This window comes from Hyla sarda, chromosome 6 (assembly GCF_029499605.1).
Source record: "Hyla sarda isolate aHylSar1 chromosome 6, aHylSar1.hap1, whole genome shotgun sequence".
Classification (NCBI taxonomy): Eukaryota; Metazoa; Chordata; class Amphibia; order Anura; family Hylidae; genus Hyla; species Hyla sarda.
Window position 1 is genome coordinate 117,334,690 of NC_079194.1, and position 13,814 is coordinate 117,348,503.

Here is a 13,814-nt window from a genome sequence, read left to right on the forward strand (position 1 = left end):
AGGGGAGGATACCTTGCCTACCTGGTGGGAGGCAACTCCCCTTCAACCCTATAAATAGATTCATTTTGCTCATATTTGTTGTATGACTAAGGCCCTCTGATGGGCTGAAACGCGTCACCTGTGACTACCCTGTCTTCTATACCTATGGTGTATATGAGAAAATAAAGGTATGTGTTTTAATACCTTGTAATTAAAATGATTCAAATTTAATGTGTATATATTTATATAGTAAGTGTGCTTACCTAGTTAGCATCCCAGGACCTGCGGGTCATGTGATGCGTTCCAAAGACTCTATGGTTTGTAGTTCAATGACCTTTGGAGGAAGTCAGGTGTTTACCCATCAGGCTATGTAACGGTGAGTGACAGCTGACTTGGACCAATCCATAATGGCCCTGCCCCCTCTTTCCTCATGGGCTGTTGACAGGGAAGGATCTGCGCTGCTGTCATCAGTGAGTTAGGCCCGAGCCTTGCGGCGACGGCTGATCTTTACAAAACTGTGAGTGTAATCAATCCCTAAGCACTCTGCAAGATCACCGGACCATATCTAACCCCTAAATCCGGGGGGATCTTCGTAAATTACCCTAAATTCTGAGACTTATATCAAAAGTCAAGGTCCGCAACAACTGTCAGTCACTGAAGTGTATGGAGACTGTATTAATGAGACTGTTACTGTTCATTTGGATGTACCGCAAGTCTTTAAGTACAGTTTATCCAAGTTCCAGTTCAACTACCTTGTGGACCTTCAGTCATTTTATGCATGCACCTATCATTACTGGGAAGGGCGGCGATAGGCCGGAGAATTACCTCAGCATACTAGCCCTCAGCCTGGCGTCACGAACAACAGGGTTAACCTTAACCCTTGATATACTGAAGCAACACCCTGACTACACTACCCCTACCCCTGAGGCCTACCACAAAATTGATGTTTAACCCTTTGATTTCTTGAAAAAACTGCCTAGAAGAAATCCTTGAACGTGCATTATTTCACCAGAATTGCATTGTGCCTTGATTGTACCACATCCTAGAATACCAAAGTTATATCTTTTTACAAAAGTGCACAAGAACATGAACAAACCACCTGGAAGACCAATAATATCAGGTAATAGAAACCTAACAAAGTGTTTCTAGATTTATCGATCAAAAATTTAAACCATTGGTTGAGTGCCTCTCCTCCTTTAACAAGGTTAGTTATACTAACTATTTGCTAGAGAGGATTGAAGGCCTTCATCTTGGAGAGGATACTTTATTGGTGGCTATCGACATTGAATCCCTGTATACGTGTATATGTCATGCTGATGGTTTGGCAGCAACAGATTTTTTTCTGAGAAGCAGTGACGTGAAATCTGATATGTCCAACTTTCTATGTGAGTTACTTGAGTTTGTTCTCACTCATAATTTTTTCACATTCAATAGATCCATCTACTTGCAGCTCCAGGGCACCGCTAATGGGGGCGCCTTGTGTGCCCTCATATGCAAATTTGTTCCTGGGGCTATGGGTGAGGGATCTATTCCTGTTAGATCGTGGGGACCTCTCAATGGAACGTGTCCTTTTTTTGGCACGGTTCATCGATGATGTCCTCATGATTTGACAGGGAACAGTTACTGAACTGGAACCTTTTATGTCTAGACTCAACCACAACAATAAAAATATTAAGGTTACTTACTCATTTGATCGATTTTTCATTCCATTTTTAGACATAACACTAACTAAAGATCAAAACGGATTTATACAGACGAACGTGTATCAGAAACCGACAGCCACTAATACTTACTTCCATGCTACATCTGCCCATCCTTAACATGTATTGAAAGCAGTACCAGTTGGTGAATATTTGAGAACTCGGAGAATATGTTCATCTGATGAAAAGTTTGAGGAACAGGCGAAGGTATTACAGAAAAGATTTAAAGAAAGAGGATACAGTCAGCGTTGTCTGAAAAGAGCATACAAGCGAGCCAAAGAAACCCCAAGAAATCAATTGTTACATAGGAAGAATGAGAAAGTTCCAGATGACACAATAAGGTACATCTCAGATTATAATGAGCAATGGGAAAATATGAGAAAATGTATTGAGAAACATCTCCCTCTTTTGAAAACAGATCCCATACTTAAACACTACTTACCACCCAGATTACAGATGACACCAAGAAGATCAAGGAATTTGAAAGACATTCTTGTTAAAAGTGAGTATATTGCTCCTAGTACTCTTAATCCCTATGGATCTATGGGCCCAAAGAAAGGATGTTTCCCATGTGGAAAATGTATTGCATGCCCAAATGTGGAGAGAAGTGATGTACTTGGGGATTCTACGGAACTTAAGACTTTCAATATCAGACAACATATCACATGTAACTCTAAAGCAGTGATCTACTATGCATTCTGCCCGTGCCCAAAGATTTATATTGGGCTCACTACAAGGGCCCTGAAGATCGGAATACTTGAACAAATGAGGGACATCAGGCAAGCGTCTGAATGTGAACATAGAGATGAGTTGAAATCAATTCCTCGATATTTTTTAATCGAGAAGAGTAAAAGGCATTGATCAGGTGGGACTGGGTCTAAGGGGTGGAAATGTTCCAAAAAATACTTGCACAGTGTGAAAGCAAATGAATTTGGCACCTTAATACTTTACATCCCATTTCTCTGATCACCTGAGGTTTTTTTCAGCAGCTTCGCTTTTTAATTGTTTTAATATGTGCTCTTTTATAATAGTTCTAATATTTTTTAATTTTTCTGGTTCCTTTCTTTAGAATCAGTATTGGACTATATGGAACATTTTTCTGTTTAATGGCGGTTGAATGGATGGTGTAAAATCTGAAGATCATTGAAGAAGAGAATGGGACTGTCTTTTATGTATTTTTCAGCTCAAGTCATATACGGGGACATTTATCATCGTTGCTTTGGTAAGCAAGTTCTGTAGTCTTTTTTTTTTTGCTATTTTTTTGCTTATGTATGACATATTTATCATACTATCACAGGGGGTTGATAAATTGGGCTTACATGAGCAAAAACCAATAAATCACTTTTAAATACCATTTTTTTTAGCACACATAAGCAAAAACCAAATAATTACTACATAACACCACTTTGCAGCAATATATATATATATATATATATATATATATATATATATATATATATACATATGCACGTGTGTGTATTTATTTTTACCACTGATTTTTCTACCTAAATGTACTTACTCGTTTTTTTTTTGTTACTTCTTATTTCAGATCCATGTATCCTGTGGACTCCTTCGGATTCGGTGGAATACTTCGATGACCTGCGTTTTTCTTTGCTCTATATTAATAAAATGGTTAATGAGGGCTTGTGGGGGAGTGTTTTTTTGTAATAAAATTTTTTTAAAACCTGTTGTGTTTTTTTCTAACTTTACTTGACAGGATTAGTAGTTATAGACGAAGTCCATTACTAAACCGGACTTAGCGTTAGCCACAAAAACAGCTAGCGCTAACCCCCAATTATTACCCCGGTACCCATGGCCACAGTGGTGCCGGGAAGAGCCGGTACCAACAGGCCCGGAGCGTCAAAAATGGCGCTCCTGGGCCTAGTCGGTAACAGGCTGGCGTTATTTAGGCTGGGGAGGGCCAGTAACAATGGTCCTTGCCCACCCTGGTAACGTCAGGCTGTTACTGTTTGGTTGGTATTTGGCTGAGAATAAACGTAGAAGGGACCCTATGCATTTTTTTTTAATATTTAATTATTTATTTTAAAAAAAATGCATAGGGTCCCCTATGCCAACCAAATGCCAACCAAACAGCAACAGCCTGACGTTACCAGGGTGGGCGAGGACCATTGTTACCGGCCCTCCCCAGCCTAAATAATGCCAGCCTGTTACCGCCTAGGCCCAGGAGCGCCATTTTTGACGCTCCGGGCCTGATGGTACCGACTCTTCCCAGCAACCCTGTGGTGTTGGGTACTGGGGTAATAATTGGGTAACGCTAAGCCTGGCTTAGTAATGGACTCCGTCTATAAGACAGTTTCTACTACTAAGCCTGTCAAGTAAAGTAAGGAAAAAACACAACAGGTTTAAAAAAAATGTTATTACAAAAAACACTCCCCCACAAGCCCTTGTTAACCATTTTATTAAAATCAAACAAAGAAAAACGTTGGTCATCGAAATAGTCCACCGAATCCAAAGTAGTCCACAGGATACACGGATCTGAAATGAGAAAAGAAAAAAAAACACAAAAAATGGGTTAGTACATTTATTATCACCTGCTCGCACATCTCCCGCCCGCATGACTACAACTCCCAGCTTGCCCTTACAGTAAGGACATGCTGGGAGTTGTAGTTGTGTGGTGCAGGAGATGTGTGGGCAAGTGACAAGCTTGTCCCCTGCCCCAAGCTGCAGGACTACAACTCCCAGCATGCCCTTACAGTAAGGACATGCTGGGAGTTGTAGTCCTGCAGCTGGGGGCAGGAGACAAGCTTGTCATTCGCCTGCACTGCACAACTACAACTCTTAGCATGTCCTTACAGTAAGGGCATGCTGGGAGTTGTAGTCCTGCAAAGAGAGACACACAGAGAGACACACACACAAACACACACACAGTCAGAGAGTCACACAACACACTCACAGACACACACACAGAGAGTCACACACAGTCACACAAACAGACACACACAGTCACACACACACAGTCACACAGAGTCACACACAGAGTCACACCTACATAGTCACACACACACACACACAGAGTCATACAAACACAGTCACACACAGACAGTCACACACAGACAGAGACACACAGACAGAGATAGAGACAGACAGACACACTCACTCACCCATTCAGCGCAGCGCTCCTTCTCTCCGGGCGCCCTGCGAGTGACGTCACTGATGGAGGGACATCAGGCCGGCGCAACCAAAGACGTGGGTGCGGAGGCCGGGCACAGTGCAGGTGAAGGCCGGAGGGAGGGGGGATTTAGGTGTTACGGACAGGCCCAGCGGAGGTGAAAGCTGTGGGGGGGGGGAGGCCGGGCACAGTGCAGGTGAAGGCCGGGGGGGTATGTGTTACAGACAGGCACAGCGGAGGTGAAAGCCCTGGGGGGGGGGGGGGCTGGGGGGTGTTGACGGACCCCCCCATGACAGACTCCTATATCCCCTAATGTTATGTCAATGTTCTGGTCGGGTCCTGTGATCGGCTGCTGGTCCTGGCCAATCACAGGACCCAGCGGGAAATGTGAAATGACAGCAGGGGATTTTGGAGTCTGCGGCGCCGGTATATGTTATAAGGAGCCCGGGCTGACATTACAGTGCAGTCGCCCGGGCTCCTCATACTGCCTCCCCGCTACCCTCACTTAATAATGATGGGGAAACTGATATACATCCCCCCTTGTCTCCCGTCCGCGCCGCTCAGCTCCCGCTGCTACAAGACTACAACTCCCAGCGTGTCCTCACTGTAAACGCATGCTGGGACTTGTAGTCTTGCAACAGTTAGCAGACAGATGGGAGTTGTGTGGCGCTGGCAGGTGAGAGGGGGGGATGTAAATCACTGCAGTGTCCCTGTAGCGAAGTGAGGGTAGCGGGGAGAAAGTATGTCGGAGCCCGGGCGGCAGTAGCTTTTCCTGCTCCATGTTGGAGCTGAAGTAAATATAGTCACTTTTTACGGCCGTTGCAACATTTTATTGCACAGCTGCGACTGTCGCAGTTAATAAATACCTGACTAAAGCAAATCCATTTTGAAAAATTTACTACGTAAGCAAGTTTGAATTTTCTTGCTTTTCTTGTTCTTCACGCAAATTGTCACACGAAAACACACGTAGTCGCAGTTGCGACAATTATAGTAAAGAAAACCTGACTAAACCCCTTGATAAATGTCCCCCATAGATATTAGAAAACAAGAGTTTGGGGGGCTCACACTGTGCTAATATGTACCGAGGTTTCTGTGTTACACGTAACCCTACGCAACAGAAAGGGAATAAAGAATATAGTGGTATACAGACCTCTAGGTATATGTTAAATAAAATTGTATTAGATACATATTAGAATTGAGATGTGAGGTAAGTGTGTGTGTGTAAATAGACTCGCAGTAGATGATATGAGTAAAAATTTGTTTATTCATGTAAAATATAGTAGTTCTAGAGGGCCCTTTCTATGGATCTACTAAATATATTAACAACGAATTTGTGCAAAAACAGTTAAAATTGTGTAAAGAATAATAAAAATTATTAAAATAAAATAAAATAATGGGGCAGTCACCAATGGTGTAGGAAATTGTGGACAGTTATAACGTTTTGTAATCCATAGAAATGCTTTGTAATCCACAGAGATACTTTTACAAATGTCAGGTATACTTCAAGGATATTGGTATTGTTGCAGTCCACTGAAGTTTAGCAAAATAGAGCAAATAAAGTATCAAATATATGTAACGGTGCTTCTGCCCCACTCACTGCTCCGCTGGGAGGGAAGCCCCTATTTCTCTGGGCTCCGTATCGCAGACTGGCTCGGCTTAGCGGCCGGCTCAGTGTGGATGTCTGCGTGGTAAGTTCAAGGATTTCCCAATTTCCAAGGATTTCTCAGTTTCTATATAGTATGTTTAAATTGTGCATGATCTAGTCCGTGTTTTATACATCACCAACAATCCAGTCCACAGTTTGTAATGAACCTTAAATCAGCTACCAATTAAAGCAACATGGACTATATAAAAGCTCAAACATGGGGTATACAACAGCTATTGAAAAAGGAGTCACTCCCGAAATCCACCCCCAGCATTCAGATCACCATTGGAAGCCTAACACCATCCTACCATTTGCAACAGCTGAAATCCCTTGCTTTTGGGACCACTGTGCATACGTGCGCTCTCCAACACAAGGACGACGCCTTCAGCATTGCTAATCTGCACCTGCATGCACTCACCAGCCACACACCGCATCCTTGTTGCCATCAGAATTGGGAAATCCTTGGACTTACCACGCAGACATCCACATTGAGCTGGCCGCCAAGCCGAGCCAGTCTGCGATACGGAGCCCAGCGAAATAGGGGCTTCCATCCCAGGTTTCCTGCACACAGCGGAGCGGTGAGTGGGGCAGAAGCACCGTTACATATATTTGATACTTTATTTGCTACTATTTTGCTAAACTTCAGTGGACTGCAACACTACCAATATCCTTGTAGTATACCTGACATTTGTAAAAGTATCTCTGTGGATTACAAAGCATTTCTATGGATTACAAAACGTTATAAATGTCCACAATTTCCTACACCATTGGTGACTGCCCCATTATTTTATTTTAATAATTTTTATTTTTTATTATTCTTTGCACAACGTAATATTATTTTTAACTGTTGCACAAATCGTTGTTAATATATTTAGTAGATCCATATCAAGGGCCCTGCTAGGACTACTATATTTTACATGAATAAACAAATTTTTACTCATATCATCTACTGCTAGTCTTTTCTCCTCCCCTCTCCTCCCCACCCCTTTTTCTTTGTATCCCTTCCCTCCCTCCCCCCTTTCCCTTTCCAGTGGTATATTAATTGGCACCTTGTGATATGAATGTTTTTTTTTTTTTTTTTTTATTACTTATTTATTGTGTACATACATTTTTGTTACGCCTAGCGCTCCGGGTCCCCGCTCCTCCCCGGAGCGCTCACGGCGTCTTTCTCCCTGCAGCGCCCCGGTCGGTCCCGCTGACCGGGAGCGCTGCACTGTTATGGCCGTTGGGGATGCGATTCGCACAGCGGGACGCGCCCGCTCGCGAATCGCATCCCAGGTCACTTACCCGTCCCGGTCCCCTGCTGTCATGTGCTGGCGCGCGCGGCTCCGCTCTCTAGGGCGCGCGCGCGCCAGCTCTCTGATACTTAAAGGGCCAGTGCACCAATGATTGGTGCCTGGCCCAATTAGCTTAATTGGCTTCCACCTGCTCCCTGGCTATATCTGATCTCCTCCCATGCACTCCCTTGCCGGATCTTGTTGCCTTGTGCCAGTGAAAGCGTTTAGTGTGTCCAAAGCCTGTGTACCTGAACTTCTGCTACCCATCCTGACTACGAACCTTGCCGCCTGCCCCCGACCTTCTGCTATGTCTGACCTTGCCTCTGCCTAGTCCTTCTGTCCCACGCCTTCTCAGCAGTCAGCGAGGTAGAGCCGTTGCTAGTGGATACGACCTGGTTGCTACTGCCGCAGCAAGACCATCCCGCTTTGCGGCGGGCTCTGGTGAAAACCAGTAGCCTCTTAGAACCGGTCCACTAGCACGGTCCACGCCAATCCCTCGCTGACACAGAGGATCCACTACCTGGAAGCCGAATCGTGACAGTAGATCCGGCCATGGATCCCGCTGAGGTGCCGCTGCCAAGTCTCGCTGATCTTCCCACGGTGGTCGCTCAGCAATCGCAGCAGATTGCCCAACAAGGACAGCAGCTGTCGCAGTTGACCGCCATGTTACAGCAACTTCTGCCTCTGCTACAGCAGCAACCATCTCCTCCGCCAGCTCCTGCACCTCCTCCGCAGCGAGTGGCCGCTCCTAACCTCCGCTTGTCCCTGCCGGACAAATTTGATGGGGACTCTAAACTCTGCCGTGGATTTTTGTCTCAGTGTTCCCTGCATATGGAGATGTTGTCGGACTTGTTTCCTTCAGAACGGTCTAAGGTGGCGTTCGTAGTAAGCCTTCTTTCAGGAAAGGCCTTGTCTTGGGCCACACCGCTCTGGGACCGCAATGATCCTGTCACAGCCACAGTCCAGGCCTTCTTCACTGAACTCCGGAGTGTCTTCGAGGAGCCAGCCCGAGCTTCTTCTGCCGAGACTGCCCTGTTGAACCTGGTCCAGGGTAATTCTTCAGTGGGCGAGTATGCCATCCAATTTCGTACTCTTGCTTCCGAGTTATCATGGAATAACGAGGCTCTCTGCGCGACCTTTAAAAAAGGCCTATCCAGTCGCATCAAGGATGTGCTGGCCGCACGAGAGATTCCTGCCAATCTGCAAGAACTCATCCATCTAGCTACCCGCATTGACATGCGTTTTTCTGAGCGACACCAAGAGCTCCGCCAGGAAAAAGACTTAGATCTCTGGGCACCTCTCCCACAGTATCCGTTGCAATCTACGCCTGGGCCTCCCGCCGAGGAGGCCATGCAAGTGGATAAGTCTCGCCTGACCCAGGAAGAGAGGAATCGCCGTAGGGAAGAAAATCTCTGTCTTTACTGTGCCAGTACCGAGCATTTCTTGGTGGATTGCCCTATCCGTCCTCCACGCCTGGGAAACGCACGCACGCACCCAGCTCACGTGGGTGTGGCGTCTCTTGGTTCCAAGTCTGCTCCTCCACGTCTCACGGTACCCGTGCGGATTTCTTCTTCAGCCAACTCCTCCCTCTCAGCCGTGGCCTGCTTGGACTCCGGTGCCTCTGGAAATTTTATTTTGGAGTCGTTTGTTAATAAATTCAGCATCCCGGTGACCCGTCTCGTCAAGCCGCTCTACATTTCCGCGGTCAACGGAGCCAGATTGGACTGCACCGTGCGTTACCGCACAGAGCCCCTCCTCATGTCTATTGGACCCCACCTTGAGAGGATTGAGTTCTTCATTCTCCCCAACTGTACCTCTGAGGTCCTCCTCGGTCTGCCTTGGCTCCGGCTTCATTCCCCCACCATTGATTGGACCACCGGGGAGATCAGGAACTGGGACTCTGCCTGCCACAGGAAGTGCCTCTCCCCCCCTCCCAGTCCCGTCAGGCAAGCCTCTGTGCCTCCCCATGGCCCCCATCCTGGTGTCACACTGCCCCGTGCCAGGCCTCGCCCTCTGCCCTCCCTCCCCATTCCCACTCCTGCTGTACTGCCTGCCGTTGAGGAAACCCTCCATTCTTTCCCGGTGTCCTCATCCCAGGGGAGGCAGTTACCGGACAAAGAGAAGGGGAGACCTAAGGGGGGGGATACTGTTACGCCTAGCGCTCCGGGTCCCCGCTCCTCCCCGGAGCGCTCACGGCGTCTTTCTCCCTGCAGCGCCCCGGTCGGTCCCGCTGACCGGGAGCGCTGCACTGTTATGGCCGTTGGGGATGCGATTCGCACAGCGGGACGCGCCCGCTCGCGAATCGCATCCCAGGTCACTTACCCGTCCCGGTCCCCTGCTGTCATGTGCTGGCGCGCGCGGCTCCGCTCTCTAGGGCGCGCGCGCGCCAGCTCTCTGATACTTAAAGGGCCAGTGCACCAATGATTGGTGCCTGGCCCAATTAGCTTAATCGGCTTCCACCTGCTCCCTGGCTATATCTGATCTCCTCCCATGCACTCCCTTGCCGGATCTTGTTGCCTTGTGCCAGTGAAAGCGTTTAGTGTGTCCAAAGCCTGTGTACCTGAACTTCTGCTACCCATCCTGACTACGAACCTTGCCGCCTGCCCCCGACCTTCTGCTACGTCTGACCTTGCCTCTGCCTAGTCCTTCTGTCCCACGCCTTCTCAGCAGTCAGCGAGGTAGAGCCGTTGCTAGTGGATACGACCTGGTTGCTACTGCCGCAGCAAGACCATCCCGCTTTGCGGCGGGCTCTGGTGAAAACCAGTAGCCTCTTAGAACCGGTCCACTAGCACGGTCCACGCCAATCCCTCGCTGACACAGAGGATCCACTACCTGGAAGCCGAATCGTGACAATTTTACAGTGAAATACTGCTTTGGGCTGAACTCACCCATAGCAATTATGTCTCATGATTGTATATGATCTCTTACTAGTATCTGCTCAGTCTTCTGTTACCCTGTTAATGAGGTTTATTCTGACATCTAAGGCATCTGGTCCAAAGGTCACAACAACTTGCCTTCAGGCAAAAAAAGGAAAAGAAATGCATATGGAAGCACACCTGAAACAATCAATTATTCCAAAAATGACAATCTTTATTGGAGCACAAAATGTTACAAGGCAAATAAGGAAATATAAAGACACACACAAGTTAAAAACACTTAAAAAGGCCCAACCTGGGCCACACCACACAGATGAGACATGGTGTATGTCTCATACAAAATCTGGGCTAATAAATGTAGCGTTCTACCCTTAAAGACAATGACAATAAATATATATGTGCGAGCACATGAAATCTCAATCCGGTCAAAAAATCTGCAATATATCAATATGCTATAAAGAATCTCTAATAGTAAATGCAGAAAATGGTCTCACAGTGGAAATCTCAGAAAAAATCATACATAGCTCATATAGTAAATAAATAGATAAAGAGTCAGCTGTGCAAATAATCCTATAGAGATAGCTGCCAAATGTGGAGACCAGATATAAGAGAGGCAAGGCTCGCAAGAGGCTAAGAGCAAGATATCACCCATCCGCCCGGATCCAAGAACCTCCACGCGTTCCGTCACAAAGTGACTTCCTCAGGAGTGTGGACTCCAGGAAGAAGTACAGTGCCACCTACAAAAAATCAAAATAGACAAATCACCAGGTCCAGATGGCATTCACCCCGGTGTTCTATAGGAATTAAGTAATGTAATAGACAGACCACTATTTTTTATATTCATGGACTCTATAGTGACAGGGAAGGTTCCCCAGGACTGGCACATGGCAAATGTGGTGCCAATATTTAAAAAGGGGTCAAAAGGTGACCCTGGGAATTATTGGCCTGTTAGTTTAACCTCTGTTGTATGTAAATTGTTTGAGGTTTTTCTAAGAGATGCTATTTTGGAGTATCTTAATAAAAATAAACCTATGACCCCATATCAGCATGGCTTTATGAGGGATCGGTCCTGTCAAACTAACCTGAACAGCTTTTATGAGGAGGTGAGCTCCAGACTGGACCAGGGGCAATCGCTGGATGTCGTACATCTGGATTATTCCAAAGCATTTGATACAATGTCACATAAAAGGTTGGTGCATAAAATGAGAAGGATTGGGCTGGGGGAAAATGTGTGCAAGTGGGTAAGTAACTGGCTCAGTGATAGGAAACAGAGGGTGGTTATTAATGGTACTTATTCTGATTGGGTGACTCTTACTAGTGGGGTACCACAGGGGTCCGTCTTAGGTCCTGTTCTATTTAATATATTCATTAATGACCTTGTAGAGGGGTTGAATAGTAAAGTATCAATCTTTGCAGATGATACTAAACTCTGTAAAGTTGTCAACACAATAGAGGACAGTGCACTGTTACAAATTGATCTGGATAGGTTTTTATGGGTGGGTCAAAATGTAATAGGACCCTTACAGTAACTAGTTGTGGTGAGGCTGTGATGAAGGCAGATGTTGTTACCCTAGGGGCAGATGGCATTAACCCCTTGTATTTGTGATGCCAGGGCGTGGTTTAACCTCAGCACCACCCGAAGGTATACTGCTGGATCCTGGGCTAGGCACGGGGCAAATAATGATGCCAAGTTACGGAACAACGCCAGCTTTACTGAGGTAGACAGGTGTAATAGTCTTGACAGCTCAGTTAGGCCCAAGGAGGTGGCCAGTGACTTCAGAGACTCTAGGGCTCGCTGGGACTTATAGTGGATTTGGACAATTTGCTGCAGGCCCACGCTGGCTTAATACAGACTGATCTTGACTGACTTGACTAGACTGACTTCACAGATTTCACCCCGTATGTAGCTTACTAGATTTTGATGTTCACCTGTGGGGTAACGGATTTGTGGAAGTGTAGCTGTGTGGTAGGCTTTAGGCTTCCTCAGGACACCAGACACTCTCTCTCAGGACTTGACCTTGCTGCACTCACTAGAGAACTAATCTCAAGAGACTGAACTAGTTCCTCCCAGGGCTTTTATGGGGTAGACTCTGGAGGGGTCCCATAGGTCACACTATAGGTCACATGGTCACTGGTACCCTCCTTGGTTACAAAACATGACAACAGTATTTAAATGCACATAATATATACACATTACATTAGATAACACAGATGCTTATTAACTATTTTTGGAACATAGATTAATGGTGGGCCCAGAGGTCACTGAAATAGAGTCCACCTGACAGGGCAGTAATGGTACAGGGGTGCATCTCCTGTACTGGGCCACCACATAGTGATCCACCACTACTACAGGTGTATAACCCTCCATCATATGCAAGATTATTTTTTTACAATATACTTTTGAATAGAAGTGTATTAGTTAATGCCCTTTGCTTTTCCATAGAAACCAAATACAAATGTTTTATTTCTTGTCTGTCTTCAATCTAGAATTCAATATACATAATCAAAATTAACTCTCTCTAAACTGTTATACACTCAAACTTTTTTTAATTAATTTTTTTTTATTTTTAATAGAATATATACAAGAACAAGTACATTGTGTACAAGAGAAAACTGTAGTACAAAAAGTCAGAAAGAAATACTTTGAACATACAATTAAAAGAAAAGAGTCAAAGGCAGCAGGACAAAGTTAAATCAAGCAAATTGGTTACAATTGTTATAACATTTTACAGAAATCTGGATCTGTAGATGGTAATAAACTTTTGTCTTTTTGAACTTACCTGAAATATGTTTTAATATTTCATTAGTGGTGTTAAATGAGTGAAGGATCACCCCCATATCAACACTATCTTCAATATCTGAAAAGGGATTATCATTATTTTGTGTCCAGATAATAGATATGGAATTTGAATTGGTACTGCGCAGCCAAATTATTATCATCTAATATTAAAGTGCAACTGTCATCTAGAATAGGCTTGTGAAGCTGCACACAGAGTGCAGTAGGGTTTCACAGGCCTATTCTAGGCATACCTGTGCTAAAAGAAAGAGGCTGCTCTATACTTAAAGGGGTACTGCGGTGGAAGTCATGATTTTTTTTTAAAATCAACTGGTGCCAAAAAAAGAAATTAAAAAAGAAAAGAATATTCTCTGTAACATACAGCTGCTAAAAAGTACTGGAAGGGTAAAGATTTTTTAATAGAAGTTATT

The 13,814-nt window shown here is 45.3% G+C and overlaps 1 long non-coding RNA gene across 1 annotated transcript; it reads left to right on the forward strand.

Annotated features, from left to right (window-relative positions):
• Nucleotides 1–1,702: 1,702 nt before the first annotated feature.
• LOC130276018 (uncharacterized) lies at nt 1,703–13,300 on the forward strand. Its single transcript, XR_008844988.1, has 4 exons — nt 1,703–2,020; nt 2,098–2,181; nt 2,749–2,901; nt 13,182–13,300. It is a non-coding gene; the product is annotated as an uncharacterized LOC130276018 (long non-coding RNA).
• The last annotated feature ends 514 nt before the right edge of the window (nt 13,301–13,814 follow it).